This window comes from Sarcophilus harrisii, chromosome 5 (assembly GCF_902635505.1).
Source record: "Sarcophilus harrisii chromosome 5, mSarHar1.11, whole genome shotgun sequence".
Lineage (NCBI taxonomy): Eukaryota > Metazoa > Chordata > Mammalia > Dasyuromorphia > Dasyuridae > Sarcophilus > Sarcophilus harrisii.
In genome coordinates, this window is record NC_045430.1 from 176,186,428 (window position 1) to 176,213,764 (window position 27,337).

At 38.3% G+C, this 27,337-nt stretch overlaps 1 protein-coding gene across 1 annotated transcript in view; it reads left to right on the forward strand.

Annotated features, from left to right (window-relative positions):
- Window positions 1-27,337, forward strand: part of SND1 (staphylococcal nuclease and tudor domain containing 1) — a 468,465-nt gene that overhangs the window by 325,654 nt on the left and 115,474 nt on the right. The gene's annotated exons all lie outside the window — the stretch shown is intronic.

Below are 27,337 nucleotides of genomic sequence, written 5' to 3' on the forward strand. Positions count from 1 at the left end.
TTGTCTCTATGCTGCTTAAAAGCTAAGTTGCAAAGTCTGACCTTCAGAGAGGTGAACACCCCAAATCACATAGATTGTATTTGGATAAAGGAAAATAAAATGGGGATTGCTATATTTATATCACAGAAAGAATTTACATTTAATTTTCTACCCACCCTGAGCATAAGAAAGTTTCCTGCTACTGGCTTTTTGAGTCAGTTGACTGCCCCAGGGCGTTTGTGCTCTGAGATGGTTACTACTGTCTTGCCCTTAGAGTAGGGCAATATAAGCAAATGGATAATAAACTTATTTGCAGGCCTGTGGTCTGGCACTTGACAAGAATCCCTGGTTACTATACTCCTCAGGATCTCAGCGGTCTGATTAAACCCCTTGCTGTGAAGTATACACGACCTAAGTTACTGTTATTTGCTGTTGCCTTGACTGACTAGGGCACCAACTATTCTGGCCTGAAAGAAATTAAAGCAGTTTCATCAGCTTATTCCTATGTTGCTACATCTCTCCCATGCTGGATGTTGTAAATCAGAATAGAGATTGAGGTTCTGACCTGCCAAATTCTAGCTTCTGCTGTTCTCTAGCTGCCATGGGCAGGGCTGCCTTTTTCTGTTCTGCATAGTTTTTTCTTATACTCTCTCTCAGTGATGTTATGGGGTATATTGGCTGACTTTGGTAGGAGCAGTAGTAAATCAGCTAGGTTTCTCAGAACTTTTGTATTGAGGTTCTTGGGACAAGATCATGTTCTGTTAATCATACTGTGATATCTGTTGTTGATCGTCTGGTTCTCTGAGGGATTACATGGACCATGTCCATATTATATTTCTTTTGGTCTGAATATAAAGTAAATGGTAGATAGGATCAAAACTAAATCAGTGTCTATTCAGAGGTTCAAAAATGATCAGCTGTAAGGATAATGGTGTGTTTCAGAAAGTGTGACTGTTGAGTTTCCTTATTTATCTGCAAAATGTCAGGCGATTATAAAGATAAAGTTTGTTAGGGAATTCCTGGAGTCATGCTGCTCTTTATTATCTTCTACATTCTAACCATTCTCATCTCCTCTGCCACTGATTTCTACTGCTTCCTATTACTCTGTCCTTAAGAAGGGGCTACAGAACCCACAGCCAATAGGTAAGATGCTGTACCTTCACACTCCCTTAATTGCCTTTCTGTAAGAGCTTGCTGGGCTGAAAGCTGTATCAATTCTTTTTGGATCTAGGCCACCCTATACAGGGGACTTCAAGATGCAGGCTTACCTCCCCAGAACTAGAGCCTCAAAGCTCCCATCTCGCCTCTGCCATCTCCTGTGAGCTTAGTGCTGCTTTATTTCCATCTTCGGCCGTGTTAATGTATTAGCATAAACCTCCTTGTTCTCAGTATTTATGTTCTTATTTTGGTGCGTCTCCTCATGCATGTTCTGAAAGCAAACTCTTGCCCTGAAGGCCTTATAGCTTCTAGCACTGAATCAGAGAAAGGGAGTATTCCAAATGACCTTGAACTGGGTTTATTTTTCTCCCTTTATTTTAATGCATTCTAATATGATGTTGGCCTGAGAAAATTGAAAAGAGGCCCTTTTTATTTCTTGAGCTTTTTTGTACCGCACAATTATAGCATTCCTCCTTATCCTAAATAATTAGAATAAGTAAAGAGAATTCAACATGATCCTGCTAGCTCTACGCAGCATACTTTAGGATCCCTAAAGTGGAAGGTGATTGGACCTGAAGCAGTTTGAAAAATTAATGTCATCCATGAACATAATGCTGCTGAGTTCTAATCTATTTCTGTTATATGCAGATCTGACCCTTCATCATTTGGTTATTGCAAAATAGAAATTTCTCTCACCAGTTTTCTCTCTAGGGACCAGAAGAGGACCTTTTTGCAATTCAGACAAATTACTCCCTTCTTTATCACCCATCCTTCCTGTTTTCCTTCAGGCCACTATAGGTACCTACCCACACACTAGTCTATCTGTGTGTTTGTTTATCATCATGTTACTCTAGCTTACTACAAAGTTTTTCATCTCTCCCTACTCTCAAAAAAGCTCTTGCCTGAGAAGTTGGAACCTAGCAGTGCTGAATAAATGGCTATAGTCATTCATGAAAATAGCCAAGTCTAGCATGGAGAGCTTTCACATCTCATTGGTAGGGAAACTGTTCACATAACTGCAATCACACATCTTTAAAGTGTGACATGAATTGACTTTAGAAATTATCTGGCCAAACCAGATGAGAAAAATGAAAAAATGACTCAGAAATTAAGTGACTTGTCCAGGATTATGTAACTACTCACCAAATACCAGAGTGAGGTCTTCTCAATCCAGATCTGGAGAGCTAAGATTATATTTTCTGCATTTAATGTCCTTTAAAGCACTTATTTTCAGTTAAAGCTGTTAAGGAAGGGTAGGAGGAAAGGAATAAGAAAAATTCAAGCAAATGTTGTAAGCATTACATTTGTCTTGTGGAATGCAATCAGCCTCATTTTCTTATTACTATCAATTGTTTTCTTCTGATACTTTATTTCTATCATTTTCACAGGCTTCTGAAAACAGAAGGCTTTTCCAGATATAAGATGTTTTAGGTACCCTGTCTCTGCTGGAATAAATGAATGAGAGTTCCAATGTTTTCTCCATTGAGTCTTCTTAATTAGAATGATAAGAGCACATTTATCAACTTGAATCAAATTATCAACTTGATCACAAGCAAAGAAGGCACTGTAAAGGGCAATACTTCCATAAGGACAGAAATCTATCTTACTATTTTATTTGAAAGCCTTAGTCTACATCTTCTTACTGCACAGAAATTACCTCACATGGTAGATAATCTTACATCAGAATGTCCTTTTTATATAGTTTATAAAAATTATTTTGAGGAAATAAAAAACTAGGTATATATATCTGAAACATTTTGGTCTTCATAAGAAAATCTTCCAGTTCATAATACTATAGGCTTGTTTGCTTTTTAGCATCATCTTGGCTTTACCTCTCTATATAGCTTTGTATTTTTCTGTCACCTGTTGTAGGATAATAAATAATCAATGTGAATTTGTAGCATCCTCAACATATCAGGGATGTGATGAATACTCTTGACTCCATGAAGGTAATGGGCAAAAAAAAAAAAAAAAAAAGTCAGGGCAATGAATACAGATAACCAGATATATTAAATCACAAAGCCCAAAGTGTGATAAGTGAGCAGGACGGTTGTAAATTAAAGTTAATTTGCTAAAGAATGCATTAGATATTTTTCATGGTGAAAACTTGTCTATGAGCAAGAGAACTGAAATAGATGATTTTTCTTTATGTTCTTTTTTGCATTTGGAATCATATCACAAAAATTGGGGCAGCTAAATGGCAAGGTGGGATAGAGTACTGGTCCTGGAATTAGGACCTGAGTTCAGATCCAGCCTCAGACATTTGTGATGCTCTAGCTGTGTGACTCTGGGCAAGTCACTTCACCCCAATTGCCTTACCACCACCATCCCCTCCCAAAAAAAAAAAAGAGAGAGAAAAGAATATCACAAGAACTTTAAGTATATACTATAGGTGGTATTATTTATTATTCACATTTTAGAGAAGAACCTGAAGTAAATGATTGATTTTAACAAGTCCATGGCTGCATAGGTAATATTAAAAACAGGATTTGAATTTAGCAATTCTAGACCATACCATGCTCTCTCCTGTATTGATGAGGCTACTATTAGTTGCTGGTGATATCCTTACGTATTTCTGTCTTTTGATAGACTACTGTGTTGTCTAGCAAAGAATCAAACTCATAATCGTCTTTGCTCCCTGACTTCTTCAGAAAAATGTAGGAGAGTATAGGGGATCTGTGTTCATCTATCTAGAAAGAGACATGTTCAACAGGAATGTAACATTCATTTTCACACACACAAAAAAAACACCACAACATATAAAATAGGACATAGTCACTTGTTGTTGCCCATGCTACCCCTTTATAGATTATGAATAATAGCCCCTCGACTTACTTACCTAATTTCCCAGCTGCTATCTTTTTCATGCTTCAGAAACTTCTCTTGGCAGCCTGCACCTGGGACCTAAAAGTCCAGAATCTCTTTCCATTTCTGCAAATGGGATCTTTGGGAATCATCCACCTCACATTGCCTTTTTCTTGTCATTTAACTTAGAAACATAGCATCAGCCATTAGTTTTAGAACTGAATCTCTCCCTCATTGTATAGGTATATTAAATAGGTCCAGCCAAGTCTGGCTTTTTCTTGAGCATGAGTTTCTTTGTAGTTTTGCCTTCATTTCTTTCATGCATGCTCAGACTATTTGCAAGATATTTAAAGTTCCTAAATTTTCCACTGCATCATCTCTCAGAAGGTGGTGGAAGTCACCTTTTAAATTTGAGTATTGTGTCTCCTTTCACCAAGAAAAAAGATTAACCATTGCAAGATAATATGTATTATATATACATACATTCAAAAACTTAACATAATATCTGAGATTCTACTGGAAGAGAGCCATGTAAAATATCCATAAGAAGGGCAGATCAGCACTTTCTTTCCACTTTATGAACTTGGTCTTTTCCTGAGACATAGAGTTGTCCAGGGTCACACAGCCAGTAAGGATCAAGGTTTATCTGTCTCTAAGAAAGCAATATTTAACTTCATCAAGAGTAAAAAAGAGATGAAGTTTAGAGAGATACAAGTTTGTTGGCTCAATAAGAAACAAGGTGAAATTCAGCTTTACACTGATAGTAACAATCCAAAGCACTTTTCTTGGAGGCTGTTTATGGGCCAAAGACCTCAGCTTCTCAGCACTGATGGAGCCACATTGAAAGTATCAGTCATAAGGACATTATCCTAGAGAAATGAACTGGACACTTTCTTAGTGTTTTCAACAGACCATCATCAATCAGTGCTGAAGCTTTTGACTATTATGTATATTTCAGGTTGAAGTCCGTCCCTCTCTAGCCAAAAGTTCCAACTGAAGAAATGATTTTTCATGCCATTAAACTCCTCTTGTGTGGCAAAGTGCCTGGTGCTGATTCTACTCCAGCTGAGATTTACAAGGCAGGTTGTTCACTGCTCATACAAAAGCTGACTGAAATCTTCCAGGTTATATGGAAAGAGGAAATTATGTCCCAGGAGTTCAATAATTTCTCCATTGTCCATCTCTAAAAAGCCAAGGAAACAGGTTGTCTTGTGACATTCATAACAGCGTGTCTCTCTTAGACATTGTTGGCAATAAACTGATCCTGCATCTCCCCAAGAATCATCGAAAGGGCCAAGGAACAGTTGATATGGTTTTTCTGCCTAACTCTAGGGAAAATGTCAGTAGCAAATACATGTCTGTACACATTATTCATCAGTCTGACCAAGTCCTTTGATACTGTCAGTCAGGAAGGCTTGTGGAAAATCATGGCAAAATTTGCTTGTCTGGAGAAGTTCATCAATATTGAACAATGGTTCCACCATGACATCCTTGCATAGATCACCAGTGGATTGAAACATGGCTTGTATGTGTTTGCATCCTGATTATGTTGTTTTAATCAATATTGTCAGATGCCTTCAATGAGGATTAAAATGGCTTCAAGGTCAGCTGCCACACTAATGGTAAATTATTTAACTTGAAAAGGCTACAAGCCAAGACCACAGAAGAGAGAGAGTTGATATGTAACTTTTTGTTCACAGATGGTTGTGCATTTATTGCAGCCTTTGAAGCTAAGATACTAGAGAGTATGGGTCTATTCTCTGCTGCTTGTGCTAATTTTGGCCTGAAGAGAAAACATAGGTTCTCTACCAACCAGTACTACACCAACTGTATATGGAACCATTGGTTGTAGCAAATGGATACATTTTGAATGCTGTAGATAATTCACTTACTTTTGCAATATATTTTCCAGAGATGTACTTCCAGGTAATGAGATTGATATACACATCACCAGGGCTAGGTCACCATTTGGAAATCTCCAAAGTACACTGTGAGACAGAAGAGGTATCAGGCTGCCCATCAAACTGAAGAACCATAGAGCCTTTGTGTGCCTATGAAACCTGTTACGCCAGGAAATTTGATTACTTCCATTTAAATTGCATTAGGTAGACTGTAAAGATCACTGGAGTCCTTTCTGAAATGAACTGCTTAACTTTCAGACTCTACTTGCAAAGAGCGCAATTCTGATGGGTTGGCCTTGAATGCCAAATATACGTTTGCCCAAAAGACTATTTTATGAAGAACCCACAAGGCAAGTGCTCAGGAGGAGTTCAGAAGTACTGCTATACAAGGAGACTCTCAAGATCTCTTTGAAGAGCTTTGGTATCATTTGGTAGACATGAGAGACACCACCCCCACCCTTGACCCCCAGTGTGGTGTATGTGTCTGCTCATGAGAAATGTGACATTTGCTTATTTAGAGACATCTCCATTCCAAATGTTCATGTGGACTATTTATGCCCAACCTATAAACCTTTTGAGATTATATTAGTCAGATCAGTTACAGTCAGACAACTTTGACTCCAGCATAGTGATGTTATTTTGGTCCTCTTCAAGCACAAAAGATAATAACTAAGAATAAGGGTGGAGCTTAAACCCAAAACTCCATGACTCTGAGGCTTTAGAGCTGGAATAACCTAGGAATTAAATCTGTTCCAACTCTGTCATTGGAGAGGTGAAAGACTGAAACCCACAGAGGGGAAGTGATTGTTTCCCTTCATAATAGAATGTAAGAAACAGAGCTGGGATTTGAATCAGACCCATTGACTCCAACGCCAATACTTCAAGTTCCCTAGCCTGTCAATAATAGTCTTATAATACTAGTGCAATATTATCTTGTATTATAACATAATTCTGTTTTTCAAGTGCTTTGAATATATTTTTATCATTTGATCCTATGAATAGAATTTTAGATTTGGCCATAGAATTTCAAAACTTTTAGGGACTTTAAATATCATATAATCCAGATTTCTTATTTTACACATCTGACAAGTTATTTTTACACATAAGATCTCTTTCCCACACAACTCTAGACCATATCCTTCTTCAAGTTTGATGTGTAGGGATCCCAACGGGTATGTTGAGAGCTGTCCTTGAGCACTTCTGACCTTTCAGGAATATCAGTGAAGCTCATGGGCTGTCTATTGATTATTCCATTGCTCTTAATAAGCCATCATCTTCTTCAGCCATATATGACTCAAATGGCTTCCTTATACTGTTTTTCATGCATTATTCCCTGTGTGTAATTTGTGCCTTCCATATACTTAACTTGTCCATTGAGTTCTGTGTCTTCCTCAGCTTCAATTCATCAGACACCATCATATTCCATGACACATAGTCTAACATCACCTGACAAATTTGATGCTTAAAAAGATGGATATTCGTTTCAGGAAAAATGTTGTGTTCTTTAAAACAAAATCTTTGCATTTTCCCAAAGGTTGCTCTTCCTTAGCTCCTGAATGGACAAACTGGGACTGGAGGGCCAAATACAGATACAGATCAAGAAGCTAAGAATGGTTCTTACAGTTTTAAATCCAATAATACTTTGTTCCAAAAAAGTAAAAACCATTATAATCTCTCAGATCTGCTGGCCATGTGATTCCACTGCACCTCACTAGGTTCTTCCTGATAACTTCATTACCCGTTTATGTCTACCCAAGTTCTATAAACTGGATATCAAACCTTGTAAGTCGTTTATGCCTAGACCAAAGGTATTCTTCGTCTACTTGATTTAAGCTCTGCAACATTCCATTGTCAATTGCAGATTAATAAGATGTCATCTGCAAAGAGAATGCCACCATATCTAAGGAAGAGGAGGAAGAAATAAGAATGTATATAGTACCTTCCAGTGCTTGGCACTGTGCTAAGCACTTTGCAAATATCTTAATTGATCCTTAGAATAACCGTGGCAAGTAAATGCTATTATTACCTCTATTTTGCAGTTGAGTGACTCACTCACGGTCCCCCAGCTAGTAAATATATAATGCTGGATTTTAATTTGGGTCTTCCTGACTTTAGGCCCAATGCTCTATACATTGCACCCCTTAACCAAGGAAGAATTCCTCTTCCATTTAGACTGGATGTTCTCATGATATACTCATAAAATGCTGTGACCAAAAAAATAAGATCTCACAGGCAACCTTCAATGATAATCATTTCCTAATTTAGCTAGGCTTATCTTGGATTGGTTGTCAGTCCATTGCTGAAGCTTTTCCCAACTTATAACTGAAATAGTAGTATAGATATAAATAGAAATAGTAGCTTCCTGCTAATGGAACCTGGAAATTGAACTGTTTATTCCGTTTCAGTGGATGGAGTGCTTGACTTGGAATCGGGAAGACTTCATGAGTTCAAATCCAGCCTCAGACACTTATTACCTGTGTGTCCCTGGGCAAGTCATTTAACCCTATCTGCCTTATCTGTAATATGAGCTGGAGAAGGAAATGGCAAACACTCCATTATCTCTGCCAAGAAAACCTGGAATGGAATCACAAAGAATCAAATGCAACTGAACAACAGCAACAAACTTTGTTAATGATTGGAATTTCATGTGATTTGCAATACCTTGAGTTTAAATCTCAGCTTTGCTCCTACTTGTGGTGACATCTTGATGATTCATTTGTCCTTTCCACTACTCAGATTCCTCAGATCTCTAAGGGTTCTTCTATCCTAAATCACATGAATCATGTGGTAACAGAGTTCTTCCAGTTTTTAGAATACAGAGAAAGCAGCTCTACCAAGTTATGAGAGCCAGATTAGAGAAGGGAAAAGAATACGGGAGGAATGAGAGAGGCGGCCAAACCTCTCAAACCTGGAGAGATTTTTTCAGTCCATCCTAAACTATTGGCAAAGTCCCTTAAATATGAGGGAACACTTGAATAAAGTATATGACTGTCTTTACTGTCTTTCCCTTCTTCTATATTGAGGTATTCTTAAGAGGAATTATTATGGATTTGTTTTTCCTATTCTATTTTTTCCTTAGGTTATATAGAATATGTCTTAGAATCTCAGGTTTGAGTAGAATGGAGAGGTCACCACCAAATCTAACCAGCTACTCAATATTACAATCTTCACTTGACTCATTGAGTTTGAAGTCAATTAAATCAATAGGTAATATTCATGTGAACTGCCATTAAAGCAGTTTTTTCTCCATCCCTCCAGTCCTGTCCTTGTACATTTCATCTTTTGAACTTTTCATTCTCTTCTGTCACTAAATTTATTATTGTTTATTTTTGCCTATCTTAATCATTGAAATATTTTTGAATATTCTGTCATCCACGATACAGGGCATCCCTCTTAGATTTATTCAAATCTATAGCTCTGAATAAACATGCTTTATATTTATGTGCTTTAAAGTTGTTGATACAGAAGTTAAGCAGATCATATCATTAGAGACCTTTCTTGGGTTGGAAAAAGTGTGTTAATCAACATATTGTACTATTTTCATGAAATAAATTATATTAAATCTCACTGGAGCAATAAATTCAAACTCTCGTTGGAGAACTAGGGAGATAAGAAATCAAAAGTTACTTGCTGAAAATGACCTGCTTAGTTGTTGATTATTCTTAATAAGCACATCCATCATCCCTCAGCCCAACAGGATGAAAATGTTTGGAAAAGTTCTCCAGCTTATTGAGCTTTATCTATTGTTCTTTTGAAAAACTTTAAGAACATACATGTACACCATGGGAATCTTATACCCTATTTCTTTTCCAAGTGTTTATTGAATGTTTAGTCTATGCAAGAGCCATTGAATAAGTAGATTCCAACACCTAGACATGATTAGATCAATAGGCTTGACAGGCTAAAGCAAATACCTTCCCCCACCCACACATAACACATATTTCCATACCATCCCCCTTACACACATGCCCACCTCTCCTCCTCTCCTTCTCTCTCTTATCCTCCCCCCTCTCTCACACACACAATTATGATAGAAAGTGCTAACAATTTCCACATAATTTATTTAGTGTATTGGGAATGGGAGTAGTAGTTGGGAGGGACTCTAGAATAGAAGAATATATATAAATATTTGGGGACAGCAAGTGTTCTGATTCTAGGGCAGTCCCCATGCTGGGTGACCTTCTCTGATCTTGCTGCCTGCACCTCCTTAGGGGATGCTCCCTTGCTGAGGCAGCTTGTTACTATTTGGGCCCAGCTGCCAGGGTTCAGAGCTTCCTTTGGCAAGCATTAGTTTGTGTGCAAGACAGAGGTGGCTTTAAAAACTAGCTATACAAAGTCTCGGGGGCAGCAAAACATTACCCCTGGGTATATTCCCTCCCTTCTTCTAGCCAGAGCTGGGTGGCTTCTTCCACTTACATAATATGTGTGTATTCCTGGCAGGGAAGAGGGATGCCTGAGTGAGTGTTTAGCAAAAGTGATTTGTGGTGAAGTTATTTTGAGACCCCAGGGGAGAGAGATGGCAGCCAGACACTGCAGTATTTTAAACTGCATCACTCATCTACAGAGATTAATACATTTCTGCTTCCTGAGTAGAACATTGGGAAAGGGGGAAGGGAATGCTCAGTTTCCCATCATATCAGTAGTAGCAGCTCGTTTCACCAGTACTAGGTGATTGATTTGGGCAGAATTTGGTGCCCACCTCAGTATAGTTTCATAAACACTCTCTACCCCCCAGAACCTTGGTTCATTTTAGATCAGTAGCAGAATGTTGTTTCCCTAACTAGTTCACTTTAGGTATCAGTAGCAGTGGAAAGCAGTTTATACTCCATCCCAATGTCTTTTTGCTTTCTTAAGAAGGAATAGTGTGTATGCCTAGATTAGATAGAAGTCCCAATTACTTAAATTATTTAGATGATAGAATTCTTTGAAGCAGAGGTATCACATGGAGCAGAAAGAACTTGCCTCTCTTTTCCAAAGAAATTCTCCCCATTTTTAAAGCATTATTGTTTGTTGGGTATGGAACATTAGAGAATGGTTTTCTAATTTAGTAACATCTAGAGGAGGCAGCATTGATATGAAACACTTGGTTTTTTGTTTTCTCTTGACTGTTGTGCTGTAAAATTCCCCTTCTTACTCCCCATTCCCTTTCTGACAGCCTTTGTCTTTACCCATTCAGTAACTAGTTTTCTGGAATGGATGTTTATTTGAGCTGGGAAAGACCTATTTTTCCCTACAACTTTCCCTACAACTCAACAGCTGAGGAGTTCCCATTGTCCACTTAGATCAAGGGAGAGCTGATAGGTCATGGAGATAGAATGTGATAGGATAATGACTTGAAAAAGTAGCATACAAGGCCAAAAAAGCCCTCTACCCTTTGGTATTCAATCTATAGATTAATTTAGCTCCCCTATCAGAGGATTCCCCCCAGCTTTGGTGATGCAAATGTGGAGGCTCTTCTCTTAAATGCTTCCATGATTTGGCAGCTCCAGTAGAGGAAGGGCTTTACTGGGCATAATCTCATTCAGATTTTGAGAAATGACTGAGGAGTGATCAGATCCTTTGGTCAAGATAAAATGAAGAGGAACAGAGGAAAAAGCATCAGTGAGAAAGCACGATTTCTAAAATATTTGTCCAAATACTACAAGACTTTGCATGATAATTTCTTAAGCTGCTGCTAAGAAACAGCCTTTCCTGGGGTGGGGGAAAGGCTTAGGAGAGCCCTAGGCAACCAGAAAAAAGAACTATAATTTGAGGACTACCATGTCAGATTATACCTCATAGAGGGTTTCCCCCCCAAAGTTAATTATTGTTGTACCCTTTATCTCTTCAAATTTCTGTGAATCCTGAGTCTGCACTCACACAATTACTCCCAACATTTTATTTACTCCAATTTGACTCCTCCCAAATCATGAGCTAAGTGAATTGGTACCAAGCAATCCAGCCTCCTTGTGGCTATTTCAGGGGAACTGCAGGTTGTCTCTTTTGGCATAGTAAAGCTTGATGGTTTAGCTTTTATCTCCACATATGGATTTGTCTGATTTGGATCATTAAAGTAAGAATCCTCTCCTATATTGGGTGTAAAATGTACATATCTACAGTAAATCGGCTCAGATTACAGTATTTAGAGACAATTGGAATAGCTGCCCCATTGAATTAAAAAAATAAATAGATTCTCTATTCAAATCCAGGGGACCTCCTTTATCCTCCCCGGACACACACACACACACACACACACACATATCATACTATCACAGTCACTCTAGAATTGTTAGGTCCAGTGATTGTGACTAAGAATTGTTTATCCCTACAATCTTCTTTAAAAACTTCAGTTTCCACTTTCTTGATCGTATGCAAAGCACCATCTTTTTAGTTCAAAGAAAAGAGACAAATGAGCAGTGTCAGGTAAATCAAACCATCGCCACCACCTTTACTACCATCATCCCTCAGACCCTTCTGGGGAAAGCCTAGAACACTAAACCCAAGAACACTGAAAATAGTGACATTAAATAATGGCATTAAAAGAAGAGATATTAACATTTGCTTTGCCACCATACCCTAAAGACCATTGGACTTAATCATCTGACTTATGGCTGAAATCTTCCATGAGTTTACTCCCTCATTAGAAAGTGAGCTCCTTAAAAAGCAGATTCTGTCCTATTTTTCAGTGGCATCCCTAGTACTTAGCACTGTGCTTTGTGCACTTAATAACTGCTATACTCATTCATCCATTAATTTATTAAAATAGGTTTGATAAGACAAGTTAACTTCCATTCACACTGTTATCATCCAGAAGTTTGCCTCCTATTGAATATGGGATTTTCTTCATTCCTATTCTTCTTGTCCTTCATTTCTATTTTCTTCATTGAAACTTTGTGTTTCTTGTACCTCAGTGCTTAGGTAGCTACTTTGACAGGAGCTAAAAAGCCTCAATTAAGTGCTAACTTTGCTCTCTCTGTCCTAGTGGCTGTAAGGGATGACTGAAATAGTTGTTTATGCAGTGTTACATCAGTGGAAAAGAAAGGATGCTGAAGCCCTTTCCTTTCCCTCAGGTCCTCCAAACAGGGAAAAATAATCACTTTAGTAGAACAATCTTTCCCTGAATTGGCTTCTAGGCTATGGTTTGGATTTGCTGTTCCTTTTTATCCCAGAGAGCCCAATGAATAAGAGAAGGAAATGAATAGACTGCTTGTCACACCACCACCCAGGGCCTTAAAATGCCTGGAAGCTGCTGCTAGGAGGCAGAAATTAAAAACAGCCTGGAATAGAGGGCAGTAGGGGCTGAAAGCTACTCTACAAGGGCAGGCCCAATCCCTGGAAGCCAGTGTCCAGTCTGAGAACCTTCCTACTCTAATGAAACTATTTCTATTGCAGTTCCTGGCTTAGAGGCGAGTCTTGCTGTCAGAGGCATGGGAGATAGGCCATTAGAGAACCTCTGATTGGGGGGTGGGAGGGGGTGCCACCCAGCAAACACTGGCTGGGCATGATTTCCATTGGGTTAATCAGCCCAGCTGCAAGAAAATAAATGAGGAGGCACAGCCCCATTTCTTTACCTCCCTGTACTTAAGTCAATAGGACAATGAGTCCTCATACCACTGTTTCCGAAGAAAACAGCAGAGTGAGGAGGAAGTGGAAGAACATGAATCAAATCAGGACACTTGTGTTGGAAAATGACACATAAGGGTAGGCTTTTTACTCTTGGGATATTTAATAAAACCAGACTTCAGAAAAGCTGCCTCAGCAACCTTAAATGCTTGTATTTGACAGAATGTTTCCACCACGTATTTTGTATAGGGTTGGAGGGTGACAGAGCATAAATATTGGAAATACAGGGATAATAGCAATTTAGAAAGGGGAAGAGTAGACGACACAAACTCAGCTTTTTCTTACACTTAGTTAGATAATCTACAACTATTTCATAGTTAGCTATTAGCAAGAGAAGTTCCCTGATGGAACAGGAGCTATGCATGTTGAGGGATAGAATAAAGGGGAGGGGAGGAGGGATTGATATAAGATGGAACGTGAAAGGATGGGGGCTTTTGTTTGCTGCTTTCCAGTTTCTGATGAACCGACACATTGATTATGTTTTTGAAACAGCTACAAATATGTTCACATAGTAGTTTCCAAATAAAAAAGAAGCTTTCAGGAAATAAATAATTGAAAACTAGTTAATAGAATCATATCTTCAATCCTCTACTCAATGTGCACCATCCTTTCTAGCTTTCCTGACTATTCTAGGAGATGTAATCCTGGCATCTCTATTCCTTGACAGTGTTCAGAAGCACAAGTTTATCTGCTTTATACTGTTTAGGTTTTTTTTTAATGAAATATTCTCCTTCCATCTCCATTTACTTCTGAATTTCCTTCCCTGACCTAGAAGAACACACAGGAGAAGATAACAGTGGGAATAAGAGGCAGTTAATATATCAGGAATACAGATGTAGCTTACTTTTTTTTTTTTTAAGTCCCACATAAATGGTATTTGTATCCTCTTAGCCCAAAAGCATTTGCCATTGGCAGCCAAAAGAGAAAGGTGCCCACATCTCTCTTTCTAGGAAATTATCTAGGGTCATTTTAAAATGTTAGGGAGATTTTCTTTTCAGAATCTTAATTGTACAGCCAGAAACGACCTTTGTTTTGTAGATAAGGAATCTGCTCCTTCCTTTGTGCTTTTTGAAAACTGACTATGGGGCAGTGAGGTGGTGCAGTGGATCCACTATATTATATTTATCCCCTATATATCCACTATATTATATTTATTTAGTTTGAATACATACATGACTTGTATATGTATTAGCTTTTTTTTTTCTTTAATAGCTTTTTATTTACAAGATATATGCATGGGGAGGGGGGGGGGCAGTTAGGTGACGCAGTGGATAGAGCATCAGCCCTTAAGTCAGGAGGACCTGAATTCAAATCCTGTCTCAGACACTTAACACTTCCTACCTGTGTGACCCTGGGCAAGTCACTTAACCCCAATTACCTCAGGGAGGGGGGGAACTGAATATACCATTCTTTGTAACCTGATTATCCTTCACCTACAGCCCAGGCTTTAAGTTGCTCATAACAAATTTGAATTTATACAGCCAGGGTTGGGTTGTTTTCTTGGAGTGCTTCTTGCTTTTTAGAGTTGCTGTCCCCTTTTCACTTGCAATATATATCTTAGAAGTAAGGTGAAGGACTCTTGGAAATAGCTTCTGATCTTTCAGCTTATTTATATATTCTCTGGTTTTCAAGCTGTTTTAGTTACTGAGATCAGTTCATCCCTAGTTCAGCTGCATGAGTAAGCTTAGTGGGTTTAAACATTTGGATTTCAAGTGCCTCATAAAGAGGACATGAAGAGCTCTAAAAGTGAAAAGTTTGAGAAGAACAAGAGTTTGGAAGTGAATGTTGATCAGCTTAATACTAAGCACTCATTTTTACTTAATCTGTCATATCAGCATCTGGATCAATTTGGGGAGTTCCTTGTAGGAATATCTACATACATTTCTCCCCATAATACTTTTCCTCCTATCCTGAGCCTGCCATAACACTACAGATTCAAGCACAAAGTACACATTTTGTATATTAAAAAGACTATTCAGAAGATTGGAAGCACTGTGTTATGGAAGGGGGGAGGGGAATAAATCTCTGTTTCAGTGATAAGGTTACATGTTTAAGTTCAAGACAGCAAATATTGAGCCTGTCAGAAATCCACACCCCCCCATTACACAAGAGTCAGGGTCTCTGCTTGTTAGATTCTCGTTTTCACTGAGCCACTGTTACATAAAAGGTCAGGTTTTGGAGATGCTTTGCTATAATACCGAAGACCCTTGTGTCTCCTGCTTCAGTTCTTCCAGATAGTGGAAGACAGTGGAAATGAAGAACAGGGAATAAAAGGCATAGTCAGGAGATGATATATCTTATTTGAGAAATAGAAGACCTGCATATCACTGGATCATAGAATACCTAGTATGGAGTAAAGTGTAAGAAGAATAGAAAAGTAAGAAGGGGCCAGCTTCTGAAGTGTTTTAAAAGCCAGATTGATTTATATTTAATGCTGGAGGCAATATTGTTGTTTGTTACTTTATTACAAAAAGCTTAGGAGAATCTAGGAGTCCATTTCAGTATTTTCATAAAATAAACACTGGTGGAAAAAAAATATTTTATCACAGACATAGAATTTCTGTAACTGTCTGACAACTACGTTATTGCAACTACTGCTTATAATGAATACGGAAATTGACAGCTGTATTGAAAAGCAGACAATCGCACTGTCCCTGGCACAGCCAGCTCAGTCTGAGTTGTTTACAGCCGTGCTTTTGGGATGCAACAAGAAGAGAAAGGCCATGTTAATCATTTTCTGGGGGAAAGGGGTTATTTTTAAATCATCATTTTCAGCTCTTACTCTGCAATGAAGAGAATTATAAAAGGTTATTGTGAGACTCATTGTTATCTGCTATACCAACTTAACATGGAAAGTCCTGCTCCTTTTGGGGAGGGTAACTGCAGCCAAATATAAATGAAGCTCAGAGAAACCTATTCTAGCTACTCCTATCCACACTGAAATAGATGATTTTCACTTAAATCCTACAGTCATCCTTTCCATAACTCAGATTTGGCAAATGGTCAGTACATTGGTATTTACTACTTATTGGCTTTGAGTTTGAAGCTCTCAAAAACCTGTTAAGCCCAATGGGAGGAGGAAGGCAATTAATGTGTAAAAAAGAGGTAGAGTTGCAGAAACCCAGGAAAAGAAAAGTTTTTTCAATTTGTTTTTCTACTCCTAATGGTTTTTTAATTTTATTCACAAATGTGCTTTCCCCTGCTACCCTTACAGAATTAAGATTCACCCATGACCAAGATCCAGAATTCTTCCAGCAGAAAAAAGAAAGGCTCTTTCTTCAGTGAAGCCTATGTTAGCATAGCTGAAAGACCTAAGAAATCCTGCACTTCCTTTCTTTATCTTTCTTTCATATCCTTTCTGCAATGGAATCTGCTGTTTTCATCTCATTGTAAAGACTCAGTCCTGTTGCTCTCACTTCTGATTAATCAATTCTGTTAAGAAAAACACCAAATAACTACTAAATAAGAGAAACTCAATGAAATACTACCTATAAGAAAATCTAGAATTTAAATATACAAACTAAAAACAGCTCCAGTCTCAGATCCTGTCTCATTCTGGATCCCTTAACTGCAATTACATTTAATCAGAATCTCTACATCCTTTCATTATTAATATCCAAAGAGCTTCATATTCAAGATTTACCTTACCTGTTTCTGCAACACTACCACCTGGAGTAAGGGATTGAAAAAGGTTGTAAAATAGAAGAAGAAAATTCTAGATACCCTTGAAAATACCTCAGTATTCTTTTATTGTTTGAACTCTCCCACAAAACAAAGGTGACACAAACTCTTAGGCACCAATCTCAACTAACTCTGTGGTCTGTGGAAGAAAATGCAAACATGAGAAAACTTTTTGGGTTCTAGATATCAACTGGGATTCAATTTTTAAGTCATCAAATATTTATTAAGCACTTATTATGTGATAAGCATTAGGGAGACCAAAAAATATAAAGACAATTTCTGCCCTCAAGGGGTTCACAGTCTACTGGGTAAGATGGCATACAAACAACTATGTACAAACAAGATAAATAAGGGAATAAACTCAGAGGGAAGGCACTTAGCAATAAGGGGAAATCAGGAAAGCTTACTATAGAATGTAGGATTTGAGGTGAAATTTGAAGGAAGCCCAGACAGGGGAAATGAAGGACAGCAAGTAAAAAGCATATTCAGGAGATATATTTTATTTGAGTGATAGTTAGAGGACCAGCATATCCCTGGATCATAGAATACCTAAAAGGGAGTGAAGTATAAGAAGAATAGAAAAGTAAGAAGGGGCCAGCTTCTGAAGTGTTTTAAAAGCCAGATTGATTTATATTTAATGCTGGAGGCAATAGTCATCCGTTGAAGTTCACTATTAGGGAGGTTACATAGTTACATCTGTGCTTAATGATTACTTTGATAAAGGAATAGAGGATAAACTGGAGTGTAAATAAACTTGAGTCAGAGAGACTAGCCAGAAAGCTACTAAGGGTAGTAGCAGTATCAGAAGAGACAAGGGAGCGTATATATGACACGTTGTAAAGGTGGGATCAAGAGGTTTGAGGTTGCTGTATAGATTTGTGAGGATAATGACTACACAAGTTCCTCATTTAGCAAAATTGCCTAGCAAGTCAATCTCCACAAGGAAAACCAATTGTATGAATAAAGTATCTTTCCTAGATTAAGATATATTTTTAGATCAATTTATTTAATCTGCTTGTACATATATCTTAGACTGGCACAACAGCTGAATAGTGAGCCAAGTCTAGAGTTGACTTAGAAGAGGTCAAGCTAGATTGCACTTGAGACATTTTGCTCTCATTGTTCCCAAACTGCTCCTTACTACCAAAGTCCATCTTTTTAATGCCAGTGTTCTGCTGGTAATTGTTTTAAGCCATGAAAGTACCATGATCTCAGTAGAATCCAAAAAAAAAAAAAGGATTTGGTAGGTGAGTATAAATTTGTTGTAGCATATTCCCAATAATGTTTTGGATTTATCATTATCAAGATCAGAAGAGAAGGGACACTACCAGCAAGAGTTAGAGATGAACATAGCGTCTGCATGTTTAATCCCAATAGACTTTGGACAGAAAACGCCATCTGCATTCAGAAATAGAATGATGGAGATTGACTGTAAATCATCACATGCTATATTCAGTTTTTTTTTTTTTTCTCCCATGGTTTTCCTTTGTTCTGATTTTTCTCTCCCGACATAATTCATAGAGCAAGGTGTATTAAGAAAAAATTTTAAAACGAAAGATTTCTAATATATTGACCTCTCTTTGCCTTGATTCACCAAGAAGAAAGTTAGCTTTATAAGAACCTCAACTTTTGTCAAACACCATCATTCATAAGTAATCCCACTGTACTCCTCCTTGCTTCCTATTCAGGTACTGCTGAATAGAGTTAGGGCAAATTCCCAAACCTCATTGACTGAGTCCCTTCAAATGTATTTTATGTAATCTAAACTGGGTCCCCATTTCAGCAGGGAAACCATTTTGTTCTTCCTTACTTGATTCAGTATCCTACTTCTTCATTTAAAGACCTCACACTTCACTGAAAAGTCTGATTTCATTCATTAATAGATTTCCCTCCTCTCCTGATCTCACTTTTTTTCCCAGACTTATTCCCCAAGTATCTCTTCTTTCACTCCAGTCTTAGATAAAGAAGTAGCCTTCCCCTTCCATATATCCTTGAATCTAGTTTCTCTAGGAAATTGCCCCCAATGTCTCTCCCCACTCATTTATTTTCATTCTCTGTCTGCCTGCTGCTTTCCTGCAGTCTACAAACATGCCCTTTCTCCACCCCTCCCCAGCTTCCTTGTCCTTTAAAAAGCAAAACAATCTCTTTCATTTGATCCTGCCATTCCTGTTTTGCCCATCATGATCCAGAAAGCCATCTAAACTTGGTACTTTCATTCCTTCTAAATACTTTATAGTTTTACCGGTGTTACCGGTAATCTCTTAAAGCTTGTTCTTGGTCTTCATTATTGATCACTTTCATTTGGTGTTCCTACTCTCATCCCACTGGACTCTGGGTGGCTCTCTTCTGTCTACCCATTCCTCAGCCTCATTTGCTGGTTCTTCATATTACACCCATTAACCTGGGTGTCTCCCAATTCTTTGATCTGAGCCCTTTTCTTCTGTTCAATACTATCTTACTCAGTGAGCCTCAAATTCTTCAAGTTCAGTTATCATCTCAATTGATTCCTAATTTATCCATCCCACCCTCATCTTCTCATAAATTATTGTGAAGCATCACCAATTGCCTTTCAGACATCTCAGATTAGTTGCCCCACACACATCTCAAACTCAAAATGTATAAAACAGAATTTTATCTCTTCCCAACTTCACTGTTACTATTGAGAGCACTATTATCCTCCCACTCACTCAAGGTCACAGCTTAGACTCATCACCCTAACTCATCCCACATATCCACAGCCCTAGTTCAGGCTCTCTTCACCTCCTGCCTGGATAATTGCACTAGATTTCTAATTGCTCTTCCTGCTTAATCTCTCTGCTCCAATCTCTGCACCACTCACTGTCACATTGATTTTTCTGAGGTTTAGATCTGACCATGTCACTCCCTGCTCCAATGACCTCTAGTGACTCCCTGTTGCCTCTAAGAGCAAAATATAAGCTTCTCCATCTGTTATTTTTGGCCCTTTCTCCTTTTGAAGTCCTCTTACCTTCCATTCTTCCATTCACACTACTTTCAAGCCACATTGCCCTATTAAAGTGTGTACCTTAAACCAGAAATCCCATCTCCCATATCTGTGCCTTTACACTGAATGTCTCCCATTCCTGGAATGCTCTCTCCAGAATCAACTGAAATCCCACCGCTTGCAGAAAGCCTTTCCTAGACATACTCCTCTGCTGACTCCTGAGGATTTCCCTCTATTACTTTTCATATACTGGGACACTTTATAATTTGCGTTTCTATTTATATTCATATTGTCTATCCCATTAAAACATAAGCTTCTGGAGGGCAGGGGCCATTTTTGCCTTTTTTTTCTCTCTCCAGCACTTAGTACAATTCCTAGCTCATAGTAATTATTTAAAAATATTTGTTGACTCTTGTCATTGTATATATTGTTTTCCCAGCTCTTCTTAACTTTGCATCAGTTCATGTAAGCCACTTCTCTGTCTGAATACATTTTTGTTTTTAGTTTCTGATAAAGTATTAAGTATGTGTCCAGGACACATATGTTAGAATTATCACTGAAGAAGCTCCACTAAGAGTTATGCTGATTATAAATTGGCTGGTGTCAGTGACAAAAACTTAAGAAAAGGAGAAGTTGGTGTAGCTAGTGGTTTACTAAGTAGTTTGATCCTTCTTGGGAACTGTGCAACACATGCTGCCTACAAATAAAACCTCTGCTGTTTCATTTCATTTTTTTCTTTAAGGGTCTATAAGAATAGCTAAAGCTCTATTTAGGATGCCTTAGATATATGCAGAAGAAATACCTCCTTTTAGTTTCAGGGTTTGATAATGAAATTTCTGCTTTCATTAACAACCTATATCTATTAACTTAGTCTTTATAACCAGTGTGTATTTTTCTGATACTTAGTCCAGATTTTCCTTCCCTGCTCCTAATTATACCCCCTATTTTCAGGCTAGGCAATTTTCTTCCTTGTGTTTACACCTTTCAAATATTTGCAGATTGTTATCATGTCACCCTCTTAGTCACTGCTTAGCTGAGCTGTACAGATTTAGCACCTTTTATCTTTCCTCTAAAGGCAAGCCTCCCCACCCCCGAATGATTTTTTTGTTGCTTTTCTCTGCTTTTCCAATCTTCTCTATTTCTCTGTTACCACAGAGATATCCAGAATTGAATATAATATTCTAGGTGGGAGTTCCCCATGTATTTGCCCTTTCCCCATTTCCTTCCTTGTTGTATTGGAACTCAACAATTTGCTAATGCCCACCTCAGGCCTGTTTGTGATTATCAGTCATTGTTCACCATGTCATCTCAATATTACATTTGTCTTCTTTAGGAGAATCAGTTTAGGTCCATTAGGGTAAAATTTATTATTATTTTGCCTTTATAACTTACATAACTATGAAATTTTTGGTTAGAGTTTCCATGTGAAACACTTAACCCATGTAAACCATTGCACCCTAATTCTAGAAACTTTTACTTAGAGCAGAGAGGTTGAACTGCCAGAAAGGCTTCATTCCATGGGTGTTCTTTAGTTCCAACCTTTAACTCCATGTGCAGGTCAGAGGTTAACTAGCTCTTTCAGATAGGTTGGCATTTAGGATTTTATCTTCTGTCATTCTTTTTTTTTATTAATGTATGTCATGTTACTGCATAGAAGATGAGGACAAAGTCTGAATCTTTTTCTATATTTCATTCACACTTTCTTCACATACTCTCTCCTCCATTGTGAATCTCCTTAGTTCCAGTTTTAATGCTCAGGGCCCATTGGGTACTTAATAAAATTCACTATCCCACTCCCCTAACCTAAACTTTTATTTTCAAGAGAGTTCTATTTTCCTTTGCTCTTACTTTGGCTGCTTCTTGGCTAGGGTGATGAGCCATAGAAAGTTATCATTTCTAGGCTACATCATTTGTCTCATTCCACACAGCTCTTATGACCAATAAAAAAATTAACTTTTGAATCCCCAAACTTAATTATTATAAGCATGTGACATACCAAGTGTAGTATTCTGCATCATTCAGTTTCTCTTACTTTAGCTATCATCAAAGTATCCTTTATATAGCAAGAAATTTTAACTTCTTAGTTCTAAAACTGGCTGAGCAAGTAGAGCACTTGTGTGCTCTACTTGGTAGATGGTTGATAGCATAGTTCAAACTTAGCTCAGTATCAACTTGACATTTCAGAGTTCCACTCCAATTGGGAATTCCCCATCAATCATTCCTAGAATTTTAGCCATGGAAGGGAACTTGCTTCAAGCAAGTTCATATTGTTCATTTTAAGAGATGAGGTGTGAAGTAATTTGTCCAAAATCACAAAGCTGGTTCTTATAAAACCCAATGATGATCCCCGAAGATGGCTCTCCTAGCTCCTTGTTCAATCCCTTGGATTCACATTTAAGTGGCAGCGTGCAGGGCTAGATGGCACAACCAGAATTAAAGCTCATCATGGAGGTTTTAAAGTAAGCAGAGAGCCACTGTTCAGGGAAAAGGGGAAGACCTTTTGTGACATGCCTGCCTCACTTGGTTCTGAAGTCTTTGAAGGAAACCCAAGAGCAGAAGAATGACTTGGGGAGGTTTGGAGGGGCTTTATTTTACTATCAATTGCATTTTCAAATTTAAAAAATTTTTTCATTCTTTGAATGATTTTATAGGATTTGAGAGCAAGCTTAGCACTTAACTTGCTTCTGTGGTATTCAAAACATTGCAAAGTTAATATGCTCTTTTCAGCAGGTGGCATTGGTCCTGATAATTCAGGGAAGTCAGCTATTAGAGGTAATATGCACAATCTAAAATTACTGCACTTCCCAAACTGGGCTGGGAAAAATGACTGAAACTCTGGTGATACCTCACTTCCTGTTTAGAGCCTGAGTCCCTGCATGGCTTTAAGCTCTCTTTTTGCTACCTATCAACTTGCACGAGGTCTGCAACAGCAGGCTCTGATTATTCTTGAAAACTGAGCTTTCTCCTTTCATCCCAGCGATTTTTCTTTTCCTTCCTTCTTAAATTCCATTAATTGGAAGCATCTTACCAGACTTGAGCAGAGTCTGTTTTTCACTACTTGAGGGATAGTGAGGAAGTAACCCGAATTTTCCTAAGTAATTTAGTTTTACAGCTGCTAAGAGAGGATGCAGTGAAACTTCACCTGCAGTTAACATGTGGCTCTGTCTGATTTTCAGCAGGGCAATCAACTGTGTGTTTCCTGGCTCTTGGCTTTGGATTTTAGAAAATTCTGAGGAATCCTGTTCTCATTTTGTCACTCCTTTGTCACCTAGCAGGCTCCTCCTCTTGTGTCACTTGTGTCTCTGGAAGCTGACTCAGATTCCTTTGCATTTGTTTGCATTAGAACAGATTGTGCTTGGCAAGAAAGTTAGATTAAAAGCTGATTCTAATGGCTCTGGTGCCAGCAGTGCTGGAAAAACTGAGGCAGGAAGATTGGTGAAAACCTAGGCCTATCTAAAGAGGAAAAACAGATAATTGGAAAGTAGATCTCCATTTGATGCAGGTTGTGGTCCCTTTAAGAATTGATTTATTCCTTTCTTTCTGATTCCTAAACCCCCTTAGCTGATGGATTATCAGTCCAGGAAACTAGGACCTTTGATTCACAAATCCTGGTCCCTTTGAATCCCAATAGAAGATTCTGGCCTGTCCCAGCCCCCACCAGGATCTAAGCCAACTTGGGCTCTCCCATCCCCCATTCTAATGATCTGCTCAGGTTTCCCAACTCCCACCAAGCAAGCTCAAGCCCCCACTGGAATCCATCAAGGAGCCAACTTGGGACTCCACCCAAAGGCCCCTTTAGCTAAATCTCTCATTATAAAAGAGCCAAACTAAGATCCTCTCTTTGCAGAGGTTCCAAACATGCCAGCTTTACACCTGGGATGCCAAGGAGCCTCTGTCCGCCAGAATCCTGTTTCCAGTGCCCTCCTCTCTCTACTTTCACCTATTTCCTTAACTATACTTTAAACTTACTTCCAAGACCCCTAATAAACCTCTTTTATCAATCTAGCTTTTCAGGCCTGTAAATTCCTTTATTGGGGACTCAAGCTGCCATTAGACCTCATTTAACTCTGTATCCTTGCGCCAAATTCAAAGGGGTTGCAGGGGAGCTCTGTTTGACTCCCTGCATCCCGAACCTGCCGCTAGACCTCAATTAAACCCTAATTTCATTTAGGTACCCCATATCTAGACTTCATCACATTTGTGTGCATTTCTGTTCCCCTTTCTTTTCCTCCTTACCTATCTGACAGACAATTACAAGGAAACTCCCTTGAGGTGACTCAGAATTAGGTGAAAGTTTGTATTTTGGCTCCTCTGGAATTATTTTCTATCTCATGTCTGCTCTCTGCTCCTGGTGTTTGTTTCGGTGACTGTGCCATGACTGTAGATGCTTTCTGATGCATGCTCCCCTGCTTCATGTTAAACAGGAGCAGGCAGGCAGCCTAGTTGACATCCTATTGACTTAAGAACTCAGATTGGCATAGGGGAGAAGAAAGGCAAGGGCACTGCTCTCCCTTTAAGAGATCTCCCAGAAGCAATACAATTATATACAAGTAGCCATCTGTACTTACATTTGAGTAGTCAGATCTTGCTTGAGTAGCAGATGTCTTACACTAAGCTTGTTTCTAATGAAGTTTGTTGAAATGAATTTTCATACAGATCCAATGACTACCTTGAACCCCATTCTCTTTATTGTCAGTTTAGTTGTCTTTCAGTATTCTCACTCAACTGCCAAGGATAGCTGCTAAGGCTCTCCTGCATCCTGATTTCTTTTTGATGTTCAGGTGAAAATGAAGGCTTACAGAGGCACCCAGATCCAACCAATCTCATATTATCAGGTAGTCTGATGGAAGAAAAATGTTTCTTCTGATTTCATCTGTTCTAAGATCCATTGTCATGTTCCTTGATACATGGCCCAGAACTATGCCATACCATACTTGGCCCCCCATTCTACTCATTGTACCACCACTTATTTCAGCACACTATTATGGAACTGATTTCTTCCCCTTTTTGACAGTGTATTTTATAAGAATCAAAAATCAATTAAATAGATGTTTCAAGAAATTATTTTTACTGTTACTTATTACATTGTCTTTATTGGATTGCCTAGATCATTCTGATGGATTCTTTTGCTCTCACTTGGTTTTCAAACATTAATATTTTCTTTTGTTAGATACTGCTGTGAAAATCACAGACTGCTTTCTCTTTCACTGTAGTAGTCTCTCCTTTCCTAGACTAATCTTAGGCACTGTCTCTGAGTGTTTATTGCCTTTTAAATGACTTTTGTAGAAATAGGCTCATTATAATGTATCTCTATCACTTGCTTAGGCCTTCCTTGTTGGTAATGATCCCGCTCAGATGAGTTGCTACAACACATCACTCTAGTTGGTATTTCAACAAACAGTCCCTGGACTCATGGCTTACATGATTGGACAGAGCCTGTTCCCAACTAAAGCTATCACAAGTACTTCCCTCTTTTCTGATAGTTGCATTTAGCACCTGGTACTTGTGCTTAATTTATATTCTTTTCTTTGAGGGACACTGAGTCTGAGGAAGAACATTCTGCTGTCTCTCTCCTGTTCCTGAAAACTGGGGAGAGATATAATGCATTCCTTTTCCCTTGTGCTTTATGAACATGAAGAAACGGAGCTGTCAGGGACATGGGTACTCATAATGGGGCATGCCCATCTTCTAGTAGAGCCAAAATATGTTTAGAAAATACGTTGTAATATGGGGGAACAATAGCATCTAAGATTGGGGAATCAAGAAAGGTCTCATAGAGACTAACACTTCAGCTATGCTTTGGGGAAAGTTTAGACTTCTGTGGAGACAACAGGAAAAAAGGAATGCATGCCTTGATGTTGGAAGGGAAAGGTGGCAGGAACCCCTTGGCAAATATTCAGAAACAGGAATTGGCATAGCTTGCAAGACATTGAAAGGCTTTAACCAAACAATTGTTTTTTCATCCTAAAGACAATAGGGAGCCCCTGGAGCTTTTTGAGCAGAAGTCAGAACTTGCTTTAAGAATGTCACTTTGGCATTTATGTGGAGAAGGGAGAAAACTTGAAACAGTTAGTCTGATTAGGAGGCTTTTAGTCACTCAGGTGATTATTGAAGAAGACCTGCAGTAGTGGCATAGAGATGCAAGTGAATAAAGGGGGATGACTGCTGGAAATGTTAGGTTGAGAAAATCCCCAGCACTTGATTGTTAATCATTTCCCTGTTACTTAGGGGTGGTGCTATACAGCTACTTAAATGAAGATTAGTAACTCCCAATTCTGTATCAGGGCAAATGAAGAAGTCAAAATTGGACCAGAGGTACAAGAGAAAAATTCATCTTCCATCTCTGAATATGTCTTTTCCCTGCTAAGCAAGTCTTGCCTTGAAATATTTTGTTTTATCTTGTTTTAAGTTTTCAGCTAAACTAACTTCCATCTACCATGTCAGCATGCCACATATTCCACACCCATTGTTCTCCACCTCTCCAGCAAAAAAAGAAGAGGTGAATTTTCTATTATATTTTCTGGGACCAATCTTGGGCCTTTTAATTATACCATTTTGTTTCTGTTTTATTTTATTATTCTTTCAGTTTATATTGCTGACAATTTTATATATATTGTTTTCCTGGTTCTACTCCTCTCTTTGTCACCATGTCTTCCTCTTTTCTGAAATCCCTATATTTGTCACTTCTTATGTAATTATGTGCCATAATTCAGATACCACAGTAGCCTTTCCCTAATTGATGTGCCATCTCCTGCAACTGACTCAACTTTCTCTTTGCCTAAAGTTCTTTCTCAGTTCAACTTTCTTCTGGAGCTCTTAGAATAGCTCCAGGTTATACTAGAGTGACAGTATTCATATTTTTAAAGTGTGCATCAAACATGCAGCTCTTGTTTGGCTGACCAGTATTTGTAGACTAAAAGAATCAAAGGAACTGTTAATTAAATCACCAGGGATTTATTGAATACCTACTATGGATGAGATGCTACACTCAGTTCTTAAGGGATGGGGAACAAAAAGTGTCTTCATCTTCAGGGAGCATGAATAAACAAAACATATACACAAAAACGTATTATGAAAAGTTTCCTCTAAGTACTAAATGAGTGATAAAAATAGTCTAGCAAGAATTGAAAGGACAAGAAGACTTTATGTAACCCCATGGAGAACTAGAATTTAAGATCCTCTGAAGGATGAATAATAGGGTTAATAGGGTTTGGATAAATCAAGAGAAAAAATAGGGCACTTCTGATTA